The sequence below is a fragment of the Ostrinia nubilalis genome, chromosome 22 (genome assembly GCF_963855985.1).
Source record: "Ostrinia nubilalis chromosome 22, ilOstNubi1.1, whole genome shotgun sequence".
NCBI classification, from domain to species: Eukaryota; Metazoa; Arthropoda; class Insecta; order Lepidoptera; family Crambidae; genus Ostrinia; species Ostrinia nubilalis.
This window is the reverse complement of record NC_087109.1, coordinates 6,817,270-6,838,111: the sequence shown is the minus strand read 5'-3', so window position 1 is coordinate 6,838,111 and position 20,842 is coordinate 6,817,270. Positions and strand designations below refer to the sequence as shown.

General features: G+C 37.3%; 1 long non-coding RNA gene across 1 annotated transcript in view; it reads left to right on the top strand.

Annotated features, from left to right (window-relative positions):
• Positions 1-20,842, top strand: part of LOC135082910 (uncharacterized) — a 97,147-nt gene that overhangs the window by 72,087 nt on the left and 4,218 nt on the right. Inside the window, exon 2 of the long non-coding RNA XR_010259518.1 lies at positions 18,525-18,580. This is a non-coding gene — a long non-coding RNA (uncharacterized LOC135082910). The remainder of the gene's footprint in view (positions 1-18,524; positions 18,581-20,842) is intronic.

The window sequence follows — 20,842 nt, the reverse complement described above, 5'->3', positions numbered from 1 at the left end:
CAATTCATTGCGGTCTGTGACAAACTGAATTTCACGTGAACAAAGACGCGGGCAAAACTAGTAGTTTCTATAAAAGCCGCATCCTTTTTTCCTTAAATCACTAGGTAAGTTCAATAAAGATAAAGTGACGTTCAGCGGAGGGTCGCCGCCGATGTAGGTTAGGGGTGACATCCGATCCGACGGGGTGCGATAGAGCCGTTTAAAATGACGCTTATCTGATTGAAGTCGGGGCTGATACTATTTTTCTGTTGTAAAAAGGCTTCTTACTTTCACCAAGATGGTTTCCATCTTCTCGTCCAATAAAAACCCAACTAGTGAAGGTCAAGTATGTCCGGGAAAATTAAACTGTCATTCTCATTTTCACCAGTAAGGCTGGGTTGCACCATCTTACTTTAACTTTGACAAACGTCAAAAAGCTGTCAAAATCCGTACAAAAAGCACCGGTTATCGTCAAAGTTACGGTCAAAGTTGGGTGGTGCAACCCAGCCTTAGTCAACTTATGACTTCATCGGCTATTCGTTCGTCCGTTACAGACAAATGACGTCCACTGTTGGACAAAACGCAAGCTCAAGCCAAGGATTTACACAATGATCGGTCTTGCGCTGCCGCGCTGCCCGCATTCAGGTGCTTCCCGCGACCTTCAGCAAATCGTCGGTCCAGCTAGTAACTTCGGCCAGCACCTATATCCAAATAGGTGTTTTATTGTGAGTTTTTTGGAAACTAGCTTCCTAAGAGTTATCGTAACTAATCGCTTCCGTTAGGCATCCACTAAGTCCATAATCCGGCTACAGTTCACATAGACGTTTACTTGATTTCTATAAAATCCACTACGCAAATCTTACGGAAAACGGAACCTACTAAAGAAGAACACCTCAATTCGTCTGTATGCTTTCAAATGAGCCTTCTGAACACAGTAACTGTAGACTACATAATACATGACCACAATTTGTAAATGACTCGGGTTTTATTTCCTTAGGAAATATGAGGCCTGCACCTAATCCACGCCACCATAAAAGTGTAATGGTTCGCTCCTTAACGAACATACGACCCTTAAGCTGGCGCCATCTAGCGGTGTAATCTTCAACATTACGTTGCTGAAACATCTCCATTTTACATTCGATAAAAGAAAAAAAATATACAATGCGTGCTACACGTTGGGCGCCAAAGTTTGTAGTGTGTATTTTTCAGTTATTTTAAATTATAAATTAAGCGATCCAATTATGTTGTTTCGAATTAAGTAACTCCTGGTTGTGTCTTCTGAGTCCCCATAACTTCCTTTTAGCAAGCAAAATGAATGAGACCTGAATTTTAGTTACCTATATTATTTTTTGTTTGATAAAACGCCTTAAACTTAGTCAGGCAACTTACTTATCATTTAACTCGTTAACATAGCACATTATTTTCCAAAAATATCACAATAAAGTTGTGTAAATAATGAATAAAGAAATTCAGAAAACAACAAAATAACAACCTCTTCAAAAATCAACGTACCTAATTAAAAAAAATACCTTCCAATTCTGTAAATACATCCTCCAGAACAATTCAATCATCACTACTCCACTTTGTTACTAAAACAATAGGTCCCATTAAAATGCCCAACAATAAATCGCGTAGGACTAAAGTAATGATAGCTCATTGTCCCGACCGTGAACCAGCCTTTGTAGGGTTCAGTATGTACTGAAGTCAATACCCAGGGTTACTGAAAAAAGGACCCAAAGAACCCTAGGTTCCGAGTTCTGACTGTTTTCATAACGCTGTTTGTTTGACCGTTTCTCACAGGAGTATGTTTTAGTCCTATCCCAGTATCTTATTAGTTGTTGTATCCTTCAATCTTTCTACGAATCCTTTGTTCTATCGACAAATATTACAAGGAAGTCCTTATACAAGAAACATATTCAAAGTTTTTTAAATATATAAGGGTAATCATCGTCATGGTAGCTAGCCAGGCGGACTTAAAACAAGCCCTACCACCAACCAAACCGAACTGAAAAGTCTGCCCCCACTGGGAATCGAACCCGGGACCTCTGCGTCTGAAGCAGGTGGTCTTACCACTACACCACAGAAGCAGTTATATTATTTAAATCAATACGTTACGGAACCCATCTTGTGCGAGTCCGCCTCGTTCTTGACTGGTATTTACATAACTGCGAGTCTACGCCTGTTATTGACATTTTATCGGTTCTTTTGTTAGACCGTTGGCTCAATTCAGTATTTAAAGCTTTTATGTAAGCTTCGATAAATTCTGCTTTACATTTATTGGTCGGATAATTCCATCGTTTTTGTTTTGGGGTGAAGTTAATTGTTGTTAACCAGTTAATTTTCAGTTTGCTGTGAAATTCGATTTTTTATTTGAAAATCAATTAAGTTAGCGGAATAGTGACGTCATAAATTACGTTTGCCATGCCGATACACGTTCTTCATTTGAAATCAATGAGGGTTTTCGCGATTGAAAAATGTGGATTTTAACATATCTGTCAATGTCATGTCAAAAATAACCAATCATGCAGCATTTGGAACTCCCGTCTACGTATTGCTATCTGGCGGATTTTTCAATCGCGAAAACCCTCATTGAGTACGATCTAGTGATGTCATAAACTCACTTTTGGCATATAAAATCTAGACGTTTTGACAGCTCATATTATGTCTGACAATTTAATGGTGATATTAGTTAACCTGAGACTAGGGGTCGCAAACCGGGATACCGAATTTCGAAAATACCGGAATACCGGGCCAAATTTAGGTCTAATTAATACCGGTATTCATTTCACAAAAACCGGGATATTCGGTATTTTCGGTTTTAGTAAAATAAATAAAAAACAAATACAAATAGAAAAATTTACGCACCATTAAATTCAAAATACGCGCGCGCGAGTTCGTTTTGAGTTGCTTGAGTGATAGTCGACGTAAACTCCGCCGCCGACGTCCTGACACCTCTCATCGAAAACATCTGGATGGAAGAGGAACTCCCAGAAGACTGGAATAAGGGGCTTTTAATTACTGTACCAAAGAAAGGGGACCTAAGTCAGTGTAGCAATTGGAGAGGTATCACTTTGCTCTCGATACCGTCAAAGGTTTTTTGCAAGATTATCTTGCATAGGTTATCGGGGGCCGTTGAACCTCTTTTGCGTAGGGAACAGGCTGGCTTCCGCCCGAACCGCTCGTGCACCGACCAGATCAATACTTTGCGTACCTATCATCTTGGAGCAGGCATCAGAATGGCAAAGGGAAGTCCATCTTACCTTTGTAGACTTTGAAAAAGCCTTTGATACGCTAAAGTGGGCAAGCATATGGTCGCGACTCGCTGACATTGGTGTCCCGCCGAAAAATATCGATCTACTGAAGGCCATCTACAAGAAATATTCTTGTACTGTCACTCACGACGGCCTCATCGCTGAAGACATCGAGGTGCCTTGCCGGACGCCCGCATGCGTCCGACGTTAAATCCGTTCTGCTTTATGAGTGTGAAACGTGGAAGGTCACCAAGGTCATCTCGTACCAGCTGCAGGTCTTCGTCAACTGCTGCCTTCGCCGAATTCTCGGCATATACTGGCCTGAGAAAATCTCCAACGTCGAGCTATTGGAACGCTGCCACGAAATTCCGATCGACCAGCAGATCAAGCGCCGCAAGTGGAACTGGATTGACCACACTCTCCGAAGAGATCCCGATCACATCCCCAAGCAGGCTCTGGATTGGAACCCCCAAGGAAAACGCAATCGTGGTCGCCCCAAGCAAACTTGGCGGCGCACTGTGGCAGACGAGGCGAAGAAGATCGGCAAGACTTGGAGTGAGCTCAAACGCGAAGCTCAAGACCGAACGCGATGGAGGACTGTTGTGGACGCCCTCTGCCCCATCTAGGGGACATAGGACCTTAAGTCAAGTAATTCAAGAGTGATAAAAGTTTAGATACTTTACTGTTTCTATGATCTCATTACAATGCCCAAAAAATTAATCTAGATTTAATAATACTCGTATTTTGATTACCTCTTTATAACTCAATTTGATTTGGACTGAATTTTGTTTTATTTAGAAGATAAATTAATTTAGGTTAGGTACCTACTTACTATTCCTCCGCAAACTAACTTTATTATACTAAATTTGCTAACTTTAGCTTAATCCCGGAAATATCGAAAATACCGGATTATCGGTATTCGTCTAGAGCCAATACCGAAAATACCGGATTTGCTGAAATGATTCGGTATTGCGACCCCTACCTGAGACTAAAGCCTGAAGACCTATAAGATAACAACTAACTATTATGCTTATGCCGTGAGCCACGGCATATGCGATGGGAATCGCTGTTGCGACAGGATAGCACTGCTCAGTTCACTTTTTATTTCCTTGTAATATGTATGTGCTATTTCTGTCTTTATTTCTGTATACGTTCTCTGTCCTTAACTAAATGATGTTCATCGTAATAAATGATTCTTTCTTTCTTTCTATTGCTTTTTTAATGACTTTGAAATCCTTAAATATACATTTATACTTACTGAAAAAAAGGTTGGCTTGTCCGACAAGACCGTAAAGTTATAATTAAAAATCCTCCATCAAATAAAAGGGGTCGACAAGTTATCTAATTAGGCCCGTTGCAAGTTGTTTTGTTTGCTCTCATTTAAATAAAGATGACATTTTTATTTTCCCTCAGCTCCTTGCTAAAGAAATCTCTTCATTCCACGACCAAGTTTTTATGGTTGAAAAGGAAGAGGATAAAACAAGAAATTTTTCCTAGACCTTTAGCTGTTTGGCTTAAAAAATGTGTTTTTCTTGTTTATCTACACCACAGATGTTTTAAATTATAAGTAGGCTTTTAAGCTACAATATTGAACTCATAAAGTGACACATATTTAAATCTGACCTTAAGCCATATCATCATCATCATCATTTCAGCCGCAGGACGTCCATTGCTAAACATGCATCCCCCAATGATTAAGCCGTATATCCGTATCTATAGTAATGAAATTTCAAAACTTTATAAGCTGCAAACATCTGTTAATTACGAGATCTATAATTTAGTGTGATGTCTCAAGACAAGATCTAAATCTAGTGACTTTTTACTACTTCCTATAATGTTCAGCTTTGTAAGCTATAAAGTTTTAATTGATAGGTATTTTCCAATCAAATTCTTAGTTATTCAAAAAGTAATTATTCTCGATGAAACCACTATTAACTGAAAGCTTGTAACTACAGAGCTTCCCGTCAAAGTTCGCCCTAAGCTCTTCAACTCCGCCGGGGCAGCTATTGAGCTTTCGAACTTTTATATTGAACGGGAACTTATGACGGAGCTTTTTGCTGTTAGATGACGCTTCGATCCTTTCTGTCATGTTTGCGCAGCTACTTTAGCTTCAAATTCCTTTAAAATTAATCACTTCAAAGAACAGTATCTGAAATGAAAAATTGAATCAAGCCTTTTTGGTTCAAATATTAAATCCTAAAAATCACTGGTTTGAGTCCATGTCGCAGTTTGAGTCGAGTTTTGCCGACGGCTTTCAGATGACTAAGCAGAATACAAATACATACTTACGTTTCTTTAAATGTTGTAGATATAGTAAACTAGAGGTCCCAAAATGTGACCTTGCGGTATCCCTTTATTTTCAATATCTATTGCTTTACAATAATCGATTTCCCTAGGCTACCTCCACAAGGCCGGGTGGTTAGTCATTGGCCTATGATCAGCAGTGGAATCTATGGCTGAAATGATGATGATGACTATGAATCGATTTCCCTAGAGTATGGTAGGCACGAGCTAGTCCAACAAGTACAAAATAACTCGAATTAATTAAGTGTTGTTTTGTAATTACATAAACAGTTTCCGTAATTCAAACTTCACACCCAACCGCATGATCGATCGACCAATTACGGTGATCCCGTGACGGCCAGACGTGTCAGATTTGTACCCGCAAACAGGACGCCGGAATACGTAATACTGTGATTTATGAGTCCACTGACAGAAACAAGATAAATATGTTGATCGGATTTTGTCGCTGTATAAAGCATTGGATAGGAGATGAATAGATCAGAGTCTGTGATGAAGAGAGCTTCTTGATACAAAAATCCTTGGACTAGATTCACAGCTGAATATGTCTTTGCGAATCTACTAAAATAGAAAGTTAAATAACTAAGAAAGAGAAAAATGAACGTGGGATTTTCCGCGTGGAAAATATCTACAAACGATGCGTGCCAAAGACTAGCCGGATTTCCTTTCTAATTGTTTTAAGATTATTTCTCTAAGTAAGAAGGTTTTTAAATTGAAAATACCAACTATACTGAAATGATTTCTCATGCAAGCATGATTAATTGCTTAACGCCCCTGTCCACTGTACTTAGCAAAGAGTAAACAGCCACAAAGCATTCAAACAAAACAAAAGCGAAAAAGTGGACAACGTTTCCACCTGTCCACACTTGGAGTAGTTAAATCCAGCGACCACACAAAAGTTTGACTGTAACCCCTCTATCTAAACCCTCTGGCCGGCTTGGATAAGTTGTTCCAAACGTATTTTGGACTGTATTCAGATAGAATAAGGTTCAGGATGAAGAATATTTTTCAGTAGACGGGTTAAAGTAAATATTTCGGCGTTTTCAGCCGGTCAGCTGGCTCCTTCGTGTTGTTTACTTTTTCGTGACCATCGCTAGTGTTTGACTTTGTACTGAAAAGGCGAGTGTTTGTTGGGTGGAGATTTCGAATCTAGTTGTAAATATTGTGAGTCTTTCTGAGCATTGTAGATGGCCGGGCTATTGTCGAGACTTATATTGGAAGACTACTCAAAAAAATTAAGTGCCTCTTTCCTTAATGGGTCTATTGAAACATTAACGTTTTCTAATATTGATAGCCGGCTCAATACCGAAGGCTTCAAAAGGCAAAATGTATAGCTGATAGGGCAAGCTCTATTAGGGTGTGTATAAACGCCATGCAAGATGCCTACATACTATTAAAAGAACTGGAAGTTGAAGCTAAATAGCTTCTCCTCCTATCCAAAAACTCTCCTGTATGAAAAAATTGGGCTTTTAGTCGTATAATCTCGAACGTTAAGGTCCACCACCGCTCACATTTTCAAAAGTTTATTATGACAATAACATAGAGTGTAGTTTCTGCACAATTGTTTACTCTATGGCCAATGTCCGAAACGTTAAAATCTGCATGTTATAAAGTAAATATTCCGCATTTTCAGCCAGCGGCCAGCCCCCGCCCAATGCGTTTTGTTCGCTTTCTCCAGCTCGCTTGTGACTTATGCATATTTACTCGTCTACCATTTTCCGTTGTCCATTTTGGTGAACTCTTTATTTTGGAAACTAATTGCTTCGGGTTATAATTCTGTACGCTTTTCATGGACGTAGGCAGCGTAGGACCGATCGATCGAAATCATTGAGAGAGGCCTTTGTCCAGCAGTGGAAGTCATTTGGCTGAAACGAATGCTTTTTATTTATCATTTATCAGCACTACCACAAGTACTACTGTAGAGATCAGGGACAAATTCATCATCAGATCATCTAGTCTCCACTGTAGAAGCACGACCCTCTTTACCTTAAGATTGAGAATGTTCATCATGTACCTATTGACTTAAAATCTGCACGTGATACTTACTGGCGAAATCGTTGTTTCCAAAACTCAAAACTCTGTATTATTCATATTTGGAAAAACTGGCGCCTGACAGCCCTGCAAACTGCATGTTGCAACGACAGCTTCTAGATGGATTTCAGCGATATTAAACTGGAATGGAATTTTTAAGGACGACCTGGATTTGGTATTCCATTGTTATTCATGACACAAAATAGATGTCTTGATTTCCCAAAATGGTTTTACCGAGATTTTAAGATTTCATAAATCGTTGCTGGTAAGTATTATTGAAAATTAAGATTTTGGAACTGAAACCAACAATGTTTTTGCTCAACTGAAGCGTCTAGATATAAATAAATAACAAATAACTCACTATTTTAATTTTGAAGTACAGGTGCCGGCACATCAAGCGGATCACTATGGTATCTTACATTTTTGCTGTAGAAGCTATTTTACATATTATATGCATAGTTTATTATGCTGTCCACGTTACATACATAGTTGTACGTAATTCCAGTTAAGAAAAGAAAAGATTTGTAAACAATTACGAGTAACCACTAACTTCTTTCCATTCACAAAGCCGCCTCTTCAATTAATTTAAAATGCTTAAAGCGTTTTGTCTAAGTTTACCATTAAGCTTGTGTAAATCCAATCCAGACGCATTAAGTCGTAACTCGTAACTGAATCAAATGGAAACTTCTTTTAAATTCTGTAAACACTTTCTAAAAGGACAAGCCAAGTTCCCCAGTTGACAAATTGAGACTGGGAATGATTTAGATGGGAATGCACGAGACAGTAAACAATGATTTTTTATTTTTAAGAGTTTCTTTGGTTTTCTTCAGCATTTACCATTAGGTACAATTAATTTATTGCTAAACTGACTCCATGGGTACAATAAAAGAAGCTTAAAGAAAATGTTTTTTTAATCGCTGAGTGCCTGGATTTCATTTATAAATGCTTGGCATAATATAAAGGCCTCAACAGCATACGTTAGAAGCGTTTAACACAAAATATATTAAATGCGATAGGTTGTAGGTACTTTTTTTTTTGTTGTAGGTACTTAGGTATAGTTTATTTGAATAATTAAGACTATATTTTTTTTATTTATTTAAAGACTTTATTGCACACACAACAATGTTCCGTACAAAAAGGCGAGCTTAATGCCATACGTCATTCTATAACTGTACTTGATTTTTTAATTTAAAATCTATGCTTTTTCATAAATTAACTTCACTTTCTGAGCATTTTCGGCCGTTTCGCACGCTCTGAAACGAATGCCGAATTTCCCGAATGAAATGCGTTAGGCGCTTGAGACAGTAAAATATCAAAGACCTGCAGAGCTCCATGCATACGAAATGTGGATGCAGAATGCAGACGGATCGATGTTGATATAAATAGCACTGGGAGGAGAGCGGTGTGAGAGGACTCGTGAATGTACCCGCAATTTACGTTCATAGTCATTCGTGTAGTTTTTTACTTTTTTTGATATTTGGTAAAAGAGAACCTGCTACAGAATTCAGAATTGGTGGTTGACGATATTTTAAGACACAGCTTCTTTGATAAAACACTTGAAGAGAGATCGTTTTCAGGGCTAGAATCAAGTGCTTTTTAACCGACTTCAAAAAAGGAGGAGGTTATATGTTCGACTGTATGTTTTTTTTTTTTCTATGTATGTTCACCGATTACTCCGTCAATTGTGGACCGATTTTCAAAATTCTTTTTTTGTTCGATAGGGTACACTTCCGAGGTGGTCCCATTGTCACCAAATTAGGATCTGATTATGAGATCCTAGGGAAATCGAGGGCAACCCTCAAATTTTATAGGCACGTATATCGTTTTTCAAACTTTTTCTTAAGTTATTCAAGTATTTGCTCCTGGAAATCATCATCTCATATTGATGAGCTGATGATAGAAGGTAAAACTCCTTAATACTTAGGAGTTGGAAGATAATTCTTTTAATTTTATAGATAAGTATAGTTTCTAAAGTTATTCAAGTGTTTACATCAGATATTCATCATCTCATCATGATGAACTGGTCATAGTAGGTACAACTCCTTAATGCTAAGGAGTTGGAGGATAATTCTTTAAATATTATAGGTACAAATAGACCAACAGTTGTATTCTTTCATGTTTTTAAGGTGGGCTGACGGTTAACATTAAGGTAATAATTAGTTAACTAAAAAGCAAGAAATAAGTAAAATTTTATTTAAAAAAATAAAACCGACTCCAAAAAACCTACACTAAAAAGTAGAAAAATAATTACTAATTACCTACTTATTTATTAGGACGAATTAATATTTATGTAGGTATACCATGATTGATACTTTTGGAGTCGGTGCAGGCAAACTTTACATGTTTCATAATCTTGGCACCGACTCCAGAAGTATCAATCATGGTATACCTACATAAATATTAATTCGTCCTAATAAATAAGTAGGTAATTAGTAATTATTTTTCTACTTTTTAGTGTAGGTTTTTTGGAGTCGGTTTTATTTTTTTAAATAAAATTTTTTTAGGACTCATATTAAACATATTTTAACATCTACGATGGTAATTTAGCGTGGGACGTCCGTCTACTAGGTGGACCGACGATCTGATGAAAGTAGCAGGAAGCCAGCGCCTTCCTGCTGCAGGCTGCTACCAACCGTGTGATATGGAAGTCATTGGGGGAGGCCTATGTTCAGTGGACGTCCTGTGGCTGCAATGATGATGATGATGATGGTAATTTACCAAAACAATCATAAGCTATAAAATTTAATAAAAATCTGTTACTTTCTCGTAAATCAATACACATAACAAAGCAAAGGAAGCACAAATCACACTTTGTTATGATTGTAATCCCATTATTATGAGTGACGGCGCCACTGTTATGATGTGTATCATAATCATGATCGAGACGTCCTGCAATTTAACGCGGTTTCCGGTTAGGCGCGTGTAGATTGAGCCGTTTAGCTGTTGATAGGGATTTATTGGTTAAGAGATGTTACTGAAGTTCGATACGAAAGCTCGGAACTTTCGACTGATATGCTCCTTCGATTCCAAAAAATAACCGCCTCTGTGGTCTAGTGATAAGACCACCTGCTTCAGACGCAGAGGTCCCGGGTTCGATTCCCAGTGGGGGCAGATTTTTCTGTTCGGTTTGGTTGGTGGTAGGGCTTGTTCTAAGTCCGTCTGGCTAGCTACCACCATCTTATCTAAGTCTGTCGCCATAACAACAATGTTAACAGCATTGTTGTGTACCGGCAGTTAGAGGTAAGATAGCCAGTTCCTCTGTGATGAGGATTCCGGGTGAAGCTCGCTTCCACCTTCGGCCTGATCATCACTCGTTGGGGATAAAAAAAAATCGGATAATCGAAAGTTACATCGAAAGTCGATGCATAGCGTTGTGGTGCGGCGCGGCGACGACTTACCGCATACAGACTACGGACAGGTTTACACTTACCCAGGTATAAACCTATCTGTATTTTTGGGCTATAAATAAGAATACTGACCAACTGACGAATGTGTGTAATTTCAATTTCTTAGACCTGCCTCTGCCTCCGACCGAATTCGGTACCGATTCCGATACAACCATTTCTCTAACATCCCTTGTGTGCATTGATCGAGATTGTCAAGTGATGTGGATAAACAGCAAATTGCCAAATGTCAGGGAATTGTACCGTGATGAATCAGATGGTAACAATACTATACCTATTTGAGTCACTGGCTTTTCTCAAGGCACCTCTTTCACGGACTCCATCGGTTGTTGCGAGCGGGAAAATTGACGCATGAAGTACTTACGATTTTGTCTGTCCCTAAAAGGCAATCGAGCTTGTATGTATCCTTTTAAAAATAAATAACCAGTGTTTTTTATGGGTTTCAATGTTTGTTTGTGTTACATTATGTTTGGCAAAAAGTCTCTCATACATTAATTTGCTCCCGTCAAAGGATTGAAAAGCTTTGTACTGTACGGACTTAACAAAACAAATTGGATCGAAAACTGTTCCGTTTTTCACGTCAGCGGATTAATTCTGAAAGCCGTTCGATCATCCAGCAGCGGGCTACTCCGAAACGCTGTTCACTTAGTTTCGAATCTATCTGTCATCGTCGCTCATGCTGGCCTCTAGCTTTGCGTGAGAGAGATGGCAGCATTCGAAACTTGTGTCTCGGAATAACCCCGCGGTTCCAAGCGCAGACGCAAAACAACGAAGCAAAGCCTTTCGTTTCAATGGACGGGTAATTGGCTTACTAATGTAGAGCCATACATTCTACTTTCAGTGTATCGGATTTGTTTGTGACAGTACAAAATTGTAAAGAAAATTATAGTGAAAATGAAGTGAGGTTTTGTGTTGACAGCAATTGAGAATGTTACTAGGTATGCAAAATCACTTGAAACCTATGTTACAGTTAAGCTTTTACATTTACAAATACATTAGTTTTTATTTCATTCAAAAATACCCAGTAGTTATGATTTTATAGGCATTCAAAGTTCGCTTAAATATTGAGTCCCGCCGACGGTCACGTGACCCCGTGTGACGTACATTCACAGCGTCCGCTCACTAGAAAACGGATATAAACATACTTATTTTTTTTTTTTGTAAATACAAACTTATTATACATATTAACACCCAGACCCATCACATAAATTAAAATTGAACCAAACCCAAACTTGATGCGATTGTGTCGTTTTATTGCGAATTACCTTCCAGCTCCATCATTAGACCCCGATTACTATATAGAATTAAAATACTCATCAATACAAAACGAACGAGCCCAAACTCGATGCATTTAAGTCGTTTTATTATAGAGTTCCTATGGCCACCTTCCAGCTCCATCATCAGATCAGCTCCATGTCATCATAATATTGCATGGTCATCCAAATCACATGTGTTTGCGAAATTTCAGCTTAATCGGTTGCCTGGAAGTGTGTCTTAATTCAGTTTGCAAGATTCCACCCATACAAATATGAGCCAGTCGTTGTAATATGACGTCACGCGCATAAAATGGCGGGCCGGCCGCCGCCCGCACTTTTAAAATTCAATATCTTGGAAACTAATTTACGTATCGAAATAATTCTTTCACGTGTATTTTTTATTTTTAACAGAGAATACAGAAAGCTAAAAAACAAAATTAGTGAACATTCTTCATTCTCATTTTAGTGAGCCTAGTCTCTACAGCTGATATATTTTATCGAATAGCAGCTTAGCAGCGTGCCTTTTTAGTTTTGTGTTTGGTTACTAATTATGAGACATCCTTAACTATGAATCTCTTCCCGCTGTACAAAACTCGCGCTTTTGCAGTTTCTTAAAGCAGTATGATATCTCTTGCATTCATTAATATAGTAAGACACTAACGCTACTTGTTAAATGCCTTGCGAAATAAACAGCAATACTAAAAAGCCATATTATCTAACACCCGTATTCACAAGCGATGCTTGCTTAAATGAAGCAGTAAATCGAACGCACATCGTTGAATAGAGCTCTGATTCAACGATGTGCGTTCGATTTGCTGCTTGAGTGTGTCACCCTGTGCGTCCACGCGCACTGTGAAACCTCATAGTAATGTTTGTGAATACGGGCGTAAGTCTTAAAAAAGGCAGTCCTTATAAATCTAAAAGTAAAAAAACTACCAAGTTATTTCTCGTGCGAAAATATGTCACATCTCAAGTTGCAATTTGTGAAGAGGCTAGTCTCTCCAGCGGAGTGCTCGCGCGCCAAGAGGCCAATTTAGTTGCAAACCTACCTTTTGAATGAAACATCATTGCAAAGAAGAAATAATGCAAAAACATTCTTCTAGCTACTTCTAGTTCAGAAATATGTCATAATAATCCAAGAATCTAACTAGTTTTTATTCGCTACAGTGGAATGTAAAGAGAAAAAGGCAAATCTTACATGAATCTAGGACTAAAAAAGTCCTCAAGCTACTTGCTTACTACTTCTCGTGCGAAAATATGTCACATCGCAAGTTGCGATGTCACCAGCTGCAATTGGTAGCCTCTACAGTGAAGGGCTGAGAGTCCAATTTAGCCTCAATTTTTTGCAGCAATTGTAAACCTGCGCTTTTTCTTTTTTTTTGTAAAGTAGGCAGTCTGACCTTTTCAAGTATCATCGTAATATGTAATCATTTGTTACGTGTTGAATAAACCTTGTTAATGAAACATAATGCAAAAAGGAAAAATTCCATAAAAATCTTTCCAGCTTCTTCTAGTTTAGAAATATGTCATATCTCTAGAATCTATCTAGTTGCTATTAACTACAGTGGAAATGATGAATGAATGGAATGGAAATGAAACAGCAATGCAAAGAGGAAAAGGCAGCTCTTACATAAATCTAGGACTAAAAAAGACTTCCAAGCTACTTCCGTACGAAAATATGTCACGTCACAAGTTGCAATTTGTGAAGAGTCTAGTCTACAGTGGAGAGCTCGCGCCAAGAAGCCAATTTAGCTCGACTCGCCCGTGAATAGCTGACGAGATATCAGCAAAAACTGGCTTATAGCTTCATGTATATTTAAGTGTAACTTTTCAAACAGCAGAGTGACTTTTTGTTTATTAGGGTAGGCGTGAAACCATTTGTATAAAGTCACAAAATTTTGCAGCTGTCTGAAACCAGCGCTTTTCTAGCTTTTTAAAGTAAGTAGTATGGCATCTTCTACATACCTCTTAAATAGTAATTTGCCAGGCATTCAGCTGCCTTTACAATGAATCGGCAAGGCAGCTCTTACATAAATCCAGAACTAAAAAAAAGTTCTCCAAGCTCCTTTTCGTGCGAAAATATGTCACGTCACAAGTTGCAATTTGTGAAGACTAGTCTCTCCAACGGAGTGCGCTCGAGGGCCAAGAGGCCAATTTAGCTCGACTCGCCCGTGAATAACTAACGAAATATCAGTAAAAACTGGCTCAAACTTTAATGTGATCGTTGGAGATTATGCCTCTAAGTAGTTCGTAAGTGCAAGAGACGTGAGTGCTAAGTTGGAGACTAAGTCGCAATATATGCGACTGACTGTTAGTAGTGCAGTTAACTATTCTTTACCTACTGATCTCAATTTTGATGAAAATACTTAATTAGCATCAGCCAGAGAAAGCACATAAAAATTTCACTAACATTTTTAATGTCCTTAATTTAAGAATCATAGGGTTCCGTGCAAGCTTCAATTTTTTTTTCAGAAACAGACGTGAAACCTTAAAAAAAATAAAAAATTAGGTGCTCTGTTGCTTACCATTAATATTAGCATATATTTTGCGACACATGCGGAGTTATTAAGATTTAATGAGTACAGCTATTTCTTTTTTTTTACGCCACAACCTAACGAGAAGAAATTTTAGAAATACTAGACAGAAAAAAATAGCCGAAAAACTTACCCAAATTTCTGCAGTTGGTTATCACTTATCATATTACTTCCTTACCCAAGTATTTCATAAGAACCATATAAAACAACTTCCCAACGAAAATTGACAAAGTTGTTCTCAAGTTCAACCTTTTTTGTCCCAAGATTGCTTATTTGGATCTGCGGGGCTATTCCGAAGAACGTATCTGAAGTTTCGAATGTTGCCATCCTTCTCACACCAAGCGAGATTCTAGCATGAGCTACAGTGACAGATAGACCTGAAACTCCGTATTCCGCGTTTCGGAATAGTCCTGCAGGGTTGCTTATTAGGACCAAACAACTACGTATAAGAAACTTCAAGAAAAAACAAGCAATAGCCTCAGGTTCGCAATTTTGAACCTTAACTAGCAAGGTATAGAGTTCAAGCAAAAGGCGATGATTACCTCCAGTTTTCAACAATATTTTCTGCTTTTGTTGCGGTTATGAGATAGGGTTGTTATGACTTAAATCAGTCTAGGTATTTGTGCGGATAAAATGCTCAAACGTTTAACTCATAGAAGCACCTCTTTTGGTAGGTAATTCAATAATATGAATATCATTTCAGTGCTTTATTAATTTTTAAGCTTACCTCAGCTTAGTAATTTCAACTAAATAAGTTATTATTTTTCTGACCATTATTCAGAGACATAAGCCAATATTCATCTTTGAGAATAAAACTCAATTAAGTATTATGGATTAAGAATCAGCCGATTTGTTGTTCCGAAATGGTGGAAGGGCTAGCAATATTTGGGATGTGTGTAAGCAGTGTATAAAGTGCCCTGAAAAGGGCCTACATAGATACATACTAAAGAAAACACAGTAAAAAAATTGGAAATATCTCACTAATAATCTCATAGTAGGTTTCTACCTCTTGTTCTGAAAAGTGGCAACCCTTCTCAAAGGCTCTTGTAGGAAAAAATGGAAGGCAAACATCCTCCGGGCCCCGTAACATTCTAAGAGCGCCTGGTGACGATGGATGACCCTGGAAACCATTAATCGTGCTTTGCCCTCCATGAAAAGGTCTTTTTGTGAAGCGAAAATACATCCTAGGGTACCTACGCACCAGTTTTGTCGCATCTATGAAGAAGCTAGTTACAAAAGATTTAACTAGCTGTGCCCGCGACTTGGTACGCGTGAAAGTTATTTTCATAATATTTCCCGTTTTCAACCGACTTCAAAAAAGGAGGAGGTTCTCAATTCGACCCGTATGTTTTTTTTTTTTTTTTTTTTCTATGTTTGTTACGCGGTAACTCCGCCAATTATGAACCGATTTGAACAAATCTTTTTTCGGCGTATAGGTAATACCTCAAGGGTGGTCCCATTTAAATTTAATAATAAATAAAACAACCCCCAAGGGTGGAAAATTGGGGATGAACTTTTTTATACGCAATATCTCCGCCGATTATAAACCAATTTGAACGATTATTTTTTTGTTGAATAGGTATTATCAAAAGGGTGGTTTCATGCGAATTTGAAGAAAATATTTCACCCCCAAGGGTGGAAAATTGGGGATGAACTTTTTTACACGCAATATCTCCGCCGATTATGAACCAATTTTTTTTGGTCTCAGTGTACTGCCTACCTTCAGTGGTAACATCAAGGTAATAATTAGTTAACTAAAAAGCAAGAAATAAGTAAAATTTTATAAAAAAAAATAAAACCGACTCCAAAAAACCTACACTAAAACGTAGAAAAATAATTACTAATTACCTACTTATTTATTAGGACGAATTATTAATATTTATGTAGGTATACCATGATTGATACTTTTGGAGTCGGTGCAGGCAAACTTTACATGTTTCATAATCTTGGCACCGACTCCAGAAGTATCAATCATGGTATACCTACATAAATATTAATAATTCGTCCTAATAAATAAGTAGGTAATTAGTAATTATTTTTCTACGTTTTAGTGTAGGTTTTTTGGAGTCGGTTTTATTTTTTTTTATAAAATTTTACTTATTGCATAATTTTTCTTTACTGCTGCGCCCCTATTGGCTGTAAGGTGATGTTACATAGCCTTCTTCGATAAATAGGCTATACGAAACAAAAAAAAATTTTCACATCGGCTTCCTGAGATTAGCGCCGTTAGCGCGTTCAACCAAACAAAGGGACAAACTCTTCAGCTTTATAATATTAGTTAAAGATGGTTAGTACGAATAGCGACATTGGTTCCTATTATTGATAAACGAAGTATTGGGGGAATCACGTTTAATTTAGCTACAAACGTCCGCAACGAAAAAATGTGTTGTATTCGGGGACCATCAAATACATAATTTGAGTGAACTATCTGGAGCAGTAGGTACTGCTCTTGCGGTCAGGCTGTTGTTCTAATGATTAATTTATTTTATTTAATTCCCACTCTAAAATGTATTTATTTTGTTAAAAATGTTTTTTTCCTTCCGCCAACCATAAACCTAACCACGTAAGTGAAACATTTTAGGCAAAAATAAAGCTCAATTTTTGCTAAAAAAAATCAAATAATATTTTACCCTGTGAATGGTTTTTGAATGTAGGAACCAATTTTTGTAGTCAGAACTTTTTTAAATAAAAATTGGACCTATGCATTTCAGGTAGAATAGAACGATTTAAAAGGCACACAACGTTTACACACCATGTCGAACCTTTGAAGTTGATTTTGTGCACCCTTTATTCGGTTTTGCGTTTTAATGACGTTCTTTCTGCTTCAACCCTTGTTGTGTTGTGCGTAAGGTTGCCACACATCAAATTTTTTCCGGACACTTCCAGTTTTAAACCTTGTGAGCGAACGTTTTTGTCCTGCTTATAACCCTAGATGCGCAATTTTTAAAATTTGAAGTACTTATTGAGATAATCCTGTGTACCGCAGCTGTGACTTGAATACTAGAAACCGTCCATTAAATGCCCAGCTAGTCCATAGAGAAGTTTAATCGTAATTTAACGAACATAGAAATTAACTAGAATCATTATTCACTTAAATTAAAAAAAAACTTACATTTTACTCTAATTTTATAACGATCTTTTCTAAAATTCCCAAATTTTATGGGAGCTTTAAAATTTTTAAATGGTAACCCTAACGCTTGAAATACAGATTCAAAAGCCGTGAAACCCTTCACGGCTTGTGAACCTGTGTTTTGGCCGTGTTTTGTTTTGGACACACGCTCGGGTGAACTGCGAAAAACACGGCCTTTATGTCAACTTTCAGTTAAAAGTGGAATGATATGTTGTAACGCATTTCCGTCACTGAAAGCCGTATATTTTATTTTGCATGTAACAGAGTTGTTTCCTGATTTTTAGTTTGGACGTTTCAATTTACACGTGACAAAAAAAGCGACGGCTAAAGCTAAAAATTTTAAGGACACTTACTATTTCTGGCAGTCTATAACTTTTTTTAAATTTTCCAGTTATTATTTGTTTTTTTTTTCCCCTCACTTACTAAAAGTGTCAATTAAAATAATTATAACCTAATTATTACAACCATTACCTAGTTCGTTCGTTCGTACAGCCACATAACGTCCACTGCTGGACTAAGGCCTCCTCCAAGGAATTCCGTAACGACCTTAACATATAATATTACCTAGTACTTATTAATAAATCTTACTATTTATTTACTCTGGAGGTTTTATTAATAATTATTTATTATTGTTCCAGGTAAGAGCAGTAGATGTGCATGGTATGCTTAAGCGGGTAACCTTCTCACTGCCACGGTAAGACACTTCTGATTCGGTGGTGTTGGGATTGTTCTGTCCTTTTTTGTTCTTTAGGGCCTGGAGGTCTACTCTGAAACGCTGTTCACGTAGATTCAGGTCTACCTATCACCGTCGCTCATACTGGCAACTCGCTTTGTGTGAGAGGCAATACCTATTCGAAACTATAGATAACGTTTTTCGGCGTAACTCCGCAGTGCACACTACGTTTTTTATGCGCGCCGCACTGCCAATGCGCGATAGAAATGCAAGACAGACGCAGTAGACCTTTGTAGCAGAATTGTGATGTCATAAATTAGAATTGCTATACGAAATTTATGGGATTGGTGCGTTTTAATAGATTCTAAAAAGTATGTCAATTTACTATGGTCAAAATTTTAACAGGATACAAAAAAAAAGTCTTTAAAAATGTGTGTCATATCTACTTATCTCCGTGTATCAATCTACTAGGACATCTAAGAATTTATAAGGTACAGGTATTTGAATAACTGCCCAAGCCAATCGGTCAAATTGCAAAAGGAATAACACGATTTTCTATGAATTAATCACTTAGTAAATATTGTATGCAACAAAATTAATGTACAAGGAAATATTATAAATTCCCTACAAATTGAAATGTCCATAATAATATGTTTTATCAGTGACCAGACGATTTGTTTACATCTTAATTGCATTACTTTATGTTATTGGAAATTGAACTTTAATTTTATTTGTTAAGGTTTGATTGAGATAGACGCTGATATTCAGGGCTGAACAGCCTATAAAATGTTTACAACTTTATACATTTTTTATTTGAGAGTAAATAGGACCTTTTTATAACTTGAGAAAACTTAAATTTACTTTGGGGTTAGCAGTATGATTATGGGTCTGGTTATCATTTTGCCTTGAGATGGAAAAAAGTAGAAATAGAACATGGACCTTTGTATTGCGGGTCTTTTTTTAATGTGACAGGAGGCAAACGAGCAGACGGATCACCGGTCTCTACATTGACCAGTCAATTGACGTCTCAAAAAAAAATAGGTCCGGCATGTCATGAAGAAGGTCGCCGACATACCGCAATTTTTTATAGTTTTCGAATTTTATTCCCTCTTTTTTGAGAAATTTCGACATGGCCTGCCTAGAAAAATTTGTGAATGACCAGCTAAAACTTCAATGTGACAACTTTTTATTCTGTAAGTTTATCTAGTAGTATTCTTTTCCCACCCCTGACAGCCCATACATTTGAAGTCCATACATTTCCCATGTATGGGAGACGGATTGTGCCACTGTCTAGTTCACGTCACGAACTGTCTCTACGTTATTTATGTTGACGTATACCATTAGATTTATATGCCTTGACTCATAATATTGCGTTTGTACGGCAAAGGTCAACTTACTAATAAGTTAGGTATTACTATTTCAACAGATGATTAAGTTTCTGTTAAATTAAACACGGAAAGTCTACTCATTGCTTAAAACATTTTGTGCAGTTCTCTGGTTACTTTAAATATTAATTGTTTCTTTGTGGGTTTGTTGTTGTTTAACTTTTTAGGTAATAGAATAGTTGACATAATTTTATTTAATTGGCAAACAAAACCTAATAAATGACATATTATCACTAACTCGCGAACTAAAAAACTCGATTTTAACAACAAATTGAAAACGAATATAGTTTTCAAACGGAGCTAAAATAAAGTATTTTTAAGAAGTTATTTGGTTAATCGAAATAGCTTCTATTTACATAAAAAAATATTCAGTCTAATGCGCTAGCAACTGTGCATTTTATCCAAATAGGTTTAGAAGTAATAAAATAACACCCTGTATATCAAATTAACCAACTGAACGTCTGGCCGTTGAATGTAAATTCACGAAGTGCACTGATGAAACTCATAAATTCATATTCAAAAGTTATGCGGAGTTTTGACGTTTGCTGGCAACACCATTGTCTCGACATCAGACTTTATTTTGCTATACTTAGGGCTTACTTTACTTTGAAACAGCTAGGATTTTCTTGGGAATTTGTTAAGCCCGTTTTTCACCGTCAAAGAGGAATGAACTAGGGATGTCTAGCGGAGCGGTCTTCGTGTATAGTTCTTGCAACTCACGAAGGCGAATGAGCCTTACTTGTGTGTGTACGTGTACATGCACATAACGATAGTGTAATGTCTATCAAAACTTTTGAAAAACAAACACTAGCGAGCCACCACACATGTAAAGCTCATTCGCCTTCGTGAATTGCTACAACTATACTTAAAATAGGATTGCTTTTCCACCGTGAAAGAG